Source organism: Schistocerca serialis, chromosome 5 (genome assembly GCF_023864345.2).
Source record: "Schistocerca serialis cubense isolate TAMUIC-IGC-003099 chromosome 5, iqSchSeri2.2, whole genome shotgun sequence".
Taxonomy (NCBI): domain Eukaryota; kingdom Metazoa; phylum Arthropoda; class Insecta; order Orthoptera; family Acrididae; genus Schistocerca; species Schistocerca serialis.
Window position 1 is genome coordinate 14910990 of NC_064642.1, and position 10982 is coordinate 14921971.

The window sequence follows — 10982 nt, forward strand, 5'->3', positions numbered from 1 at the left end:
AGTGTTACCCTTTTGTAGATATTAGTCCTATACGCTACCAGTATTGTATTATTTATTTATGCAATTGTAATGAGTTTTAGCTACCGTATTTACGTATAATAAAATTCTTATTCCCATAACAAGACCTTATTTCTTTCAGTCTTACTGATAGTTGTCTTGAACACGTTTTTTGTGGGGATTATCCATATCTCGGCATAAGTGATTCCTGATCATGTAACTACTCGTACGTAAGGCATAGTTTACTGCCAGAGACATGTGTGCCAGAAGAATAATTAAAACACAATACGCTCTGTTTTCAAGACGCAAAGAGGATGGAAGAAACCCGATGGCACCAGCTCCAAGACGGAGAGCCAACTCGAGCCTCATACGACTGCTACCCAACCTCAGGGCATGGCTGCTTCCAGCTCCAAGTTGCGCCCAATTCACAACCCAACCATTACTAAACACTAGTTCAAGCTAATTTGCAGGGAGATGACCAAATACACAATGGGGAGCACAAAAGGACACGATATAAATATTGATACGTGGTTCAACTAAAAAGAAAATTATGGTTAGGTTTTAAACTTAGCAATCCTATAAATTTGGGTTAATTTCAGACGAAACTTGTTAAAAAAAAAAAAAAAAAACTATGGAACATCGGTTTTTATCACAGAAGGCAAGCGGTTTAGAAAAAAAAAAAAAAAAAAAAAACATTTGACTTAAATCTGAACGGCCGAAACAGAATTTGAGACCCCTGTTCTCTCGAATGCTAGTCCAATGTCCTTATCACTGCACCATCTGACTACACGTGGAACAAATTAGTATTTTTTGCTATCATCCGTGCGAGGTACCAGTGGCACGCTCAGATACTAAGGCAGCAGTAATTTTCATGGATTTCCGGCAAATCAACTCACCAATGGTAAGCAAGACGTGGCCGGATTTTCTCTGACATCAACAACGAAACAATGAAACTATTTCGGTTTTCGAGCAGTCCGGTTGATGTGTTTAAGCTGCTGTTTAACGAATAACATCTGTAACTGAAATAACAACTTTCTCTTTGCTTTCAGGAATGCTGACATGTACTTATTGACATAGCGAACGTATTAACTTCTTGCAATTAGTGACGGCTGGTGACAAGCCAAAATTTCTACCATGACTGAATATGCGTAATAAATCAATACTACAAAAAGCGAAGCAATTTAATGCCCAACAACGTTGCATGTTATTGGCGACAATTCTTAAATAGCCTTGAAACCTACCACGACATGGAAGTAACACTGAGGTTCATGAAAAGACAATTTACAAAGTTTGGTATTACAAAAATTATTTACCTTTTCTGAATTTTTAATCTCACTAGAAAGCTCACGTGACGGAGAAACCGTAAACCTTCAACATTTTGTCATGTTTGCTGGATGGAGTATTTATTGCTATGAATAAGAACTAAATTTCATCGTAAATAATATTTTTGAATCACTAGTGATTCACGTTGATGTTAATAACAAAACGCCACTTATATTTTTACGCCATTAAATTAATTAACAGCAATACAAAAGTCAAACTTTTAAGAAACTTAACTTTAACCTATAATATTGAGGACCAAGTATCAAGTTTCACTCTCTAGTCGCATTACATGTACTGTTAACAACTGAAACTGTAAAACCATATTCCCATAGTTTAGCACCGACATAAGAACATTACACTGCCGAAAATAAGTAGTACATCTTTTCAGAAATTTCCAGTTCACTCAAGATTTAGGGTTATAACAGTGCATATGGAGTAGATGAAATGACTACATTTACGCATCAATAGCACAAGCGATTCTGAGCTACCAGGTATAGACCCATGCTGAAACACCTGTATCAGTACAGGGTTATTACAAATGATTGAAGCGATTTCAAAGCTCTACAATAACTTTATTATTTGAGATATTTTCACAATGCTTTGCACACACATACAAAAACTCAAAAAGTTTTTTTAGGCATTCACAAATGTTCGATATGTGCCTGTTTAGTGATTCGACAGACATCAAGCCGATAATCAAGTTCCTCCCACATTCGGCGCAGCATGTCCCCATCAATGAGTTCGAAAGCATCGTTGATGCGAGCTCGCAGTTCTGGCACGTTTCTTGGTAGAGGAGGTTTAAATACTGAATCTTTCACATAACCCCACAGAAAGAAATCGCATGGGGTTAAGTCGGGAGAGCGTGAAGGCCATGACATGAATTGCTGATCATGATCTCCACCATGACCGATCCATCGGTTTTCCAATCTCCTGTTTAAGAAATGCCGAACATCATGATGGAAGTGCGGCGGAGCACCATCCTGTTGAAAGATGAAGTCGGCGCTGTCGGTCTCTAGTTGTGGCATGAGCCAATTTTCCAGCATGTCCAGATACACGTGTCCTGTAACGTTTTTTTCGCGGAAGAAAAAGGGGCCGTAAACTTTAAACTGTGAGATTGCACAAAACACGTTAACTTTTGGTGAATTGCGAATTTGCTGCACTAATGCGTGAGGAATCTCTAACGCCCAGATTCGCACATTGTGTCTGTTCACTTCACATTAAGAAAAAATGTTGCTTCATCGCTGAAAACAAGTTTCGTACTGAACGCATCCTCTTCCATGAGCTGTTGCAACCGCGCCGAAAATTCAAAGCGTTTGACCTTGTCATCGGGTGTCAGGGCTTGTAGCAATTGTAAACGGTAAGGCTTCTGCTTTAGCCTTTTCCGTAAGATTTTCCAAACCGTCGGCTGTGGTACGTTTAGCTCCCTGCTTCCTTTATTCGTCGACTTCCGCGGGCTACGGGTGAAACTTGCCCGCACGCGTTCAACCGTTTCTTCGCTCACTGCAGGCCGACCCGTTGATTTCCCCTTACAGAGGCATCCAGAAGCTTTAAACTGCGCATACCATCGCCGAATGGAGTTAGCAGTTGGTGGATCTTTGTTGAACTTCGTCCTGAAGTGTCGTTGCACTGTTATGACTGACTGATGTGAGTGCATTTCAAGCACGACATACGCTTTCACGGCTCCTGTCGCCATTTTGTCTCACTGCGCTCTCGAGCGCTCTGGCCGTAGAAACCTGAAGTGCGGCTTCAGCCAAACAAAACTATATGAGTTTTTCTACGTATCTGTAGTGTGTCGTGACCATATGTCAATGAATGGAGCTACAGTGAATTTATGAAATCGCTTCAGTCATTTGTAATAGCCCTGTACGTCGTGTAGCCTCCACGGACAGTGCTGCAGGCGCTGACTCCGACATCCAGCCCACTGCACAGGTGGCGAGTTCTGTTGTGGGGTACTTTATGCCGTGCCTGCTCTACCTGTTCACGTAGTTTCTGTCTGAGTTGTTGTCTGACGGGTCACACCTCGTCCCATCATACGCCACACGTGCTCGACTGGAGGCAAGTCCGTAAATCGTGCTCGTCAGGGAAGTTGCTTCACGTCTTGCAGAGCGCGTTGGGTTCCAGGGGCAGGGGCAGCGTGTGGGCGAGCGTTATCCTGTTGGAACTACACATTACCTTCCTGTTAAATGACGGCAAAAGAACGGACTTATAACATTGTGCCCATACCGAGCGCTCGTTAGCGTCCTTCGAGAAACACGAAAGGTGAACGAGAGGTGTAGTTTATCGCACCCCAGACCACAAGGCCTAGGGAGGGACCAGTATGTGTTGGACGAATGTACTCCACGAAATAGCGCTCTCTAGCTCTACGTCGTGCGCCAAGTGACCATCGTTTGCATGCAGGCAGTGTCTGCTTTCATCGCTGAAGAGCACGGCGTGCCATTCTATCTTCCAAGTAATCCTCTGACAAGATCAATTGAGCCGTGCACGTCGATGTTGTGGCTTGAGTGGAAGACTGGCTGGAGGCGTGCACAGTCACACTGTTAATAACCAGTTCGCAACAGTTTTGTGTTGACATTTCTGGGCTCACAAGTCTTACCTGTGCTGTGGTAGCTGTACGATTTGCCACTGCTGTCCTTACAATACAAAGATCCTGGCGGGCATCTGTGTTGGTGGACGTCCAGAACGTCGTCTGCGAGTGCGGGAATGTTCACGTGACCACTGATACCAGCATGTTCCCTGAGGCAGCTCGTTCAACATGTGTGGCAGTTCTCTGGAAGGACCGCCCCGCCACTCGGACGGCCACAGTTTCACCCCCTTTCAAACACGTTTAGTTGGCTGTAGGAAGCACGAGTGCGTCTTCGTGGCATGACCGCCTGCTTGCTTCACATGTCTGCGCCACACTGAGCCTTCTGGCTGTGAACATTTCCCATTAAAGTGTAGACACGGATGGCGCTCTGGTAGCCATGGAAGTACGCTCTCTGTTGGCGGACGGTGTTGAAAGCTTTATCGGCACATCTATTATCCTCCAGATGACATATACCGTTATCGGATCAAAATTGACATCGTCTTACCAGGTGGAAATATTTTTTTCCGGCAGTGTACTTGTTTAAAAAATTGGTTAATATCTGCTCTGTTCCCATTTTTCCTTTTTTTGCATAAACACGCGAGTAACAAAGTAACGCTGAAGGCTACGTGTGAGTTTGTCAAAGATCTTACACTTTTCTGAAACGATTCGTTAATTCCTGTTCCATTCGGCAATTTGTTTTTTAATAAACACGTGTGCAAGAAAGTAAAGCTGAAGGCTACGTGTGAGTTTGTCAAAGACCCTACACTTTCCTGAAACAAAACTGTTTTGTAATGTGTACTCTCTAGTATGCTGCCGTCTTTATAGTTCTGCTCTGTAAATTTACTTATTGCTCGCCGGCCGCGGTGGTCTCGCGGTTCTAAGCGCGCAGTCCGCAACCGTGGGACTGCTACGGTCGCAGGTTCGAATCCTGCCTCGGGCATGGATGTGTGTGATGTCCTTAGGTTAGTTAGGTTTAAGTAATTCTAAGTTCTAGGGGACTGATGACCACAGCTGTTAAGTCACATAGTGCTCAGAGCCATTTGAACCATTGAACTTATTGCTCAGCTGTGATGAAATGGTGCAGTGTATACATTAGGCAGGTGTTAACCTACCAGTCAACAAAGTAACGTATTTGCCGAAGTCAACGGCCTATTTATTTAATTAAGAGGCAACAGAGGAAATTAAAATAAAAATCTAGATGGTCTCTAGACTCTGTAAATACACAACGCAGTTCTACAATTGAAGGCCAACAACGCAACGAAAGGTAAGAGTAAACTTTTCAATTTGTCGGCGTTCAGTTAATCTTGCAGCAACAGCATTCGTTGTGCGTACATCACGGCCTATGAAAGCACTTCAGACAAGACAGCTGAGTGCCGATTACAGTACTGCACTAGTCAAACTGTCGTCTTACAGACATTAACTTACTAAATTCTCATTAACTGATTTATATAAATGGACACACTAGAACAGATTATTCATGCTGATGTTAATCTGTAGTTTATATCTACATCTACATCTACATCCATACTCCGCAAGCCACCTGACGGTGTGTGGCGGAGGGTACCTTGAGTACCTCTATCGGTTCTCCCTTCTATTCCAGTCTCGTATTGTTCGTGGAAAGAAGGATTGTCTGTATGCTTCTGTGTGGGCTCTAATCTCTCTGATTTTATCCTCATGGTCTCTTCGCGAGATATACGTAGGAGGGAGCAACATACTGCTTGATTCCTCGGTGAAGGTATGTTCTCGAAACTTCAACAAAAGCCGGTACCGAGCTACTGAGCGTCTCTCCTGCAGACTCTTCCACTGGAGTTTATCTATCATCTCCGTAACGCTTTCGCGATTACTAAATGATCCTGTAACGAAGCGCGCTGCTCTCCGTTGGATCTTCTCTATCTCTTCTATCAATCCTATCTGGTACGGATCCCACACCGCTGAGCAGTATTCAAGCAGTGGACGAACGAGTGTACTGTAACCTACTTCCTTTGTTTTCGGACTGCGTTTCCTTAGGATTCTTCCAATGAATCTCAGTCTGGCACCTGCCCTACCGACGATCAACTTTATATGATCATTCCATTTTAAATCACTCCTAATGCGTACTCCCAGATAATTTATGGCATTAACTGCTTCCAGTTGCTGACCTGCTATTTTGTAGCTAAATGATAAGGGATCTATCTTTCTGTGTATTCGCAGTACATTACACTCGTCTACATTGAGATTCAATTGCCATTCCCTGCACCATTTATGAGAAGAACTCTTTGTTTCTGGACTATTATATGAAATACTAAATAATTTATTTATAACAATTTATTTATCTATTAAACAATAAGGTAAATATACTCATTTTATCACTGGCGTCAAGACCTATCCGACAGTGCATTGTACGCATCAGTAGCGTATCTCTAACATTTGTTATTGATTTTATAAATAATTTGATGTATAAATCATAGTAACTTAGTTAACACTTACTTTATAAACCTCTATATATAGAAGGCAATGCCCTGACTGACTGACTGACTCTTCATCGGCTAGCCCAAACCGCTAAGGATAGAAACTTGAAATTTGGAGAAGGTGTGGATCTTGTACTGTAGGCATCGATTTTTTTTTCAAAATCAGACCCTAAGTGGGTGAAACAGGTGATTAAGATTTTTTTTTAAAAATTTCGCTATTGAGGAAATTTTGAAGCTATATCTACGTAAACTGATACTTGGTTTTTCAGTTAGAAATAAAAAAAAAATGTGTTTCAGTATTCTTGAAAATTTGACTACTATGGGGGTGAAACATTAGGTGAAAGCTTTTTTGAAAATATATCATTATTAAAGAAGTTCTAAAGTATTTTTGAGCTACATCTATGAACACTGGTATTTTACTTCTCGGTTGCAAATAAAACCATACGTGTCCCAGTGTTTTTGGAAATTGACCTTTCAGACGATGAAATAGGGATGAGATTTCTTACGAAAATATTTATTATGAAAGAGGCTGTAAAGCGAAATCTATAAAAATTTAAATTTGGCTTCTCAGTTAGAAATTCAGACTCTATTGAGGTGAAAAAGGGGATGAAAGTGTTTATGGAAATATTTCGTTGTCCGAGCATTTTTAAAGCTAAATCTATGAAAATTTTTATTTGGCTTCTCTGTCAGAAATAAAACATACGAATGTCACTGTTTTGGAAAATGAACCCCTAAAGAGATGAAATATCGTCTGATTGGTTCACTGACTGATCATCACCCTGCCCAAACCACTAAGTATGGACACTTGAAGCGTGGAGAGGGTATGGATCTTATACTGTAGGCCTCGTTTAAGAAGCAATTGTCCAAAATTCAACTCTTAAGGGGGTGAAGTAGGGAACGAAAGGCTCTTTGCAAGTATGTCGCTAATAAGAGACTTTTGAAGCTAGAACTACGAAAACTGGTATTTGGTTGCTGTGACAGGAAATGAAAAATATGTGTTTCAGCATTTTTGGAAGAGCAGCCCCTAAGGAGGTGAAGTAGGGGATGAGATGTTTTATTAAATGGTTAATTATGAAAGCATTTTTAAAAGTAAACCAATTAAACTCTGAATTTGTCTTCTCAGTTAAAAATAAAAAATAATGTATTTCATTGTTTTAGGAAATTCAGCTTCTAAGGGGTGGAACGTTTTACGAAAATATTACATTGTGAAAGCATTTTAAAGCTAAATCTTTTAAAACTGGTAATTGCCTTTTCGGTTAGAAACAAAAAATACGTGTTTGTCTGTTTTTGGAAATTCAACTCCTAAGGGATGAAAGTTTGTAAAGAAATATCACCACAAGAATGCTAATTAGCGCGAAACGTTTAGAAGACGCTGCAGTTTGTAACCAACACAAAAATTCAATTAAATGAAAAGTGAAACAAAAGAAATCTGTGCAGACCATAGAGTCTACGTCAGCCAAGCAGCGGGTGCTAAGCTAGTATGGTAGCAACTGCCGTAAATTCGTTTCTTTACCACGATTTCAGAACTGCCATTACCTTCTCTGAAGCCTGTTTGGAAGGTGTTATCATATTTTTAGGGAACATCTGAAGCTTTTAGCCTCAGCACTGAGCCCGGCCGTACTGTTCCGCGTCCGTAAGCACGCGGCGGCACACAACTGGGCGTAACGCTCACCGTCTCGCCACGCACAGCCGCTCCCTCCTCGGCCCGCTGCTGTGGCTCGGAACGCTCCACAGCTGCCGCTTGCGTACCTGACCCACCCACACCACACAGAAAACTGCCAGCCACACGCCGTTTTAGAATACCTTGCGCAGCGGCCACACCTCTCGCAATGTTATAAGGGAACTGTCTTAATTGATTATAGGTGAATCGGTTACCAATTGAGATATGTCTATGTTTATTTTGTACCGTTTAATCGAGCCTCAATTAGTAGATACGCAAATCCGCAACTGTGGATACCTTTACGACAGCAGGTGTTGTTTAGTCCTTGTTTACAGGTCCGATTCATTCGACGTCTTAGAAAGTTTGAATACGGAGCAAGAGCCTCTGAAATAACTAAAAACGTACGCATGATGCACCCCACTATATCTGTCACCATTGTTACCACCACAAAACTACTCAAAAGCGGCATTTGGTGGGATGCACAGCTGTAGCTCTCAAATCAAATAGACTCGTATAATAGTGACTTGTGATGTCATTTTTATGGCGTTAACCAAGACGTACATCAGACCTGCGAAACGTCTTAGATCAAACAACCTCTTACACAATTTTAAACTATCCTGAAGGCGTATGGAAGGTTAAGTGCATCTAAATAAAATGGTTCAAATGGCTCTGAGCACTATGGGACTTAACTGCTGTGGTCATCAGTCCCCTAGAACTTAGAACTACTTAAACCTAAATAACCTACGGACATCACACACATCCAAACCCGAGGCAGGATCCGAACCTGTGGCCGTAGCGGTCACGCGGCTCCAGACTGTAGGGCCTAGAACCGCACGGCCACTCCGGCCGGCCTAAATAAAACCAATCATACTGCTAACACCCTGCAAAGGGCACCATAGCGACACGACTTCTAAGACAGGGGGAATGGTTAACCATTCACTATGCTGAGATAACGGTAAGCGACAATCGATGCCAATGGTATAGCTCTGCGAGGAATTTTTGAGAAGATGTGGCCGTGGGATAACACAATGGAAACAGAACGATCATACTGGGATTCGTTTCCGAAACTCTCCAGCAGTGTATAAACAACAGTAAACAGGTGGGTCAGGAACAGACATTCTCCCAGCACAAAAGCAAGTTGTAACATTACGTATTAAAACCGATAGTCAGCCGAATTAGGCATTCTCGTGTCAAGCAGTGCTAAGGCTAACCTAACCTTCCCTGACACACACACTAAACTCTTTCCTTATATCTGCTCACACCACAACACAGTAACCTAACTTTACAGATAAATGTGCTACTAATTAGAAAGTCGGACAAACAAATGGCCAATTAGATAGTAAACAGTTCCTCTCAACATCACGTACCTTAAATGAATTACATGCAACAGTTTAATGGAACCAATCACCAAGTCACATGAAACTAGCAACAATACTGAGCAGGGAAGAGAATGAAATGATTCTGATTTAAATAAGGGGGTCTGTTAATGATCACATTCTATACGTCACTGCTTAGTACAGGGTCTCTACGCCAATGCATTAACCAGCTTGCATCCGAATAACCAACAAAGTAAATATTTCTTTCTTAAACTCGATTTGAAGCAATTAAATGGAATGCAAATCTAACTACAGTGGCTCTGGCGGAGCCTTTGCTTTGCTTCGTTATTGATTATGTAAAGCACAACAAACTCTAACTCTTTAAATAACAAATGTGCTTTGATGAGCAGTCTTTTAACTTATTCAAAATATAATTGACTGTGCAAATGTCAACACCACATTAAATTCAAGTTCAAACACTTTCTCATGGAATGAATACTGATAAACTTTGTAATTCTGACCAAAGTGCATAAATGCAACAATAACAACTTTACTGAGTTCAGGCAGCTTTTAAATTAAGGCATATTATTTGACGGAATGACTGCAGATTAGCTTAAAATTATACTGGAAGTGGAGTATTGCTCAAATTATAAAACTGAACTTTAAACGCTATAACTTCACACATTAGAAAGCAGTCACAACTATTTTTACAGCTGCCGAATAAGCCTTTCCATAATAAATTAGGACACTTCGAATTAAATTCACTAGGATAGGATTTCTGTCCAGGTTTGTGATTTGGGATAATCACGGGTGGGAGATAGAGTTATTATTAAAATCAACCAAATTCCACAAATACCTGGTCCACTTACAGTGTGCCAAATATAAACAGTTTAGTGGAAGGCTGGTGGTACTGGTGGCATAATTTACAGTAGCTGTTAACATTGCGACGATGCAGTCATGACAGTAGTGTTGGCCTCGCCTTATTACTGATGTTCCTAGCGTCGGAATTATATTCTTATAGGGCCAAGAACCATGCCATGGTAATGTCACTAAATACAGCATTCGAGGCCCATGAATACTGCTCTTAAGCTCTTCTAGCATCAAAACGCCAGGAATATGAGCCACAATGATCCGCTGCTGCTAGCAAGGTGTCAACCACAGCACTGCTCAGCCCAGACTCCTTACCCGTCACAAAGGACGAGTTGCCACTTGTGGGCGAATCAGACTTTTTCCACTCCGCCAGGCTACTTCCGTAGCTGCGCGGCTTCTCCACGTCGTTTACATTCAATCCTGCGTTCCCTAACTATCGACCAAGTCATTTCCAGTACATTATATAACAATCATTTCAGTAGTTATTTAAGGGGGGTAGGACGTCAAACGGGCCGACTTGGAGCAGGAGAGGCACCACAGGACGTTTTAATTTCCACTGTCTATACTTTTACAAATAAATTCATTAACCTTTGTCAGCATGACCAGGAAGGATTCAGAATTCACACTCTTAGCAGTGGAACTTCGAAAATAATAACGAAATAATTTTTTTACATGTGAATTGTCATCATTTTTTTCACTTATTAATGGCAGCATTTGTTGCTATAGGTACACTTTTCTTCATAAGTAAGAGAGATCCTTCGATGAATTTTGCACAGCATAGAAACCATACTTAAAGGTGCATGAAA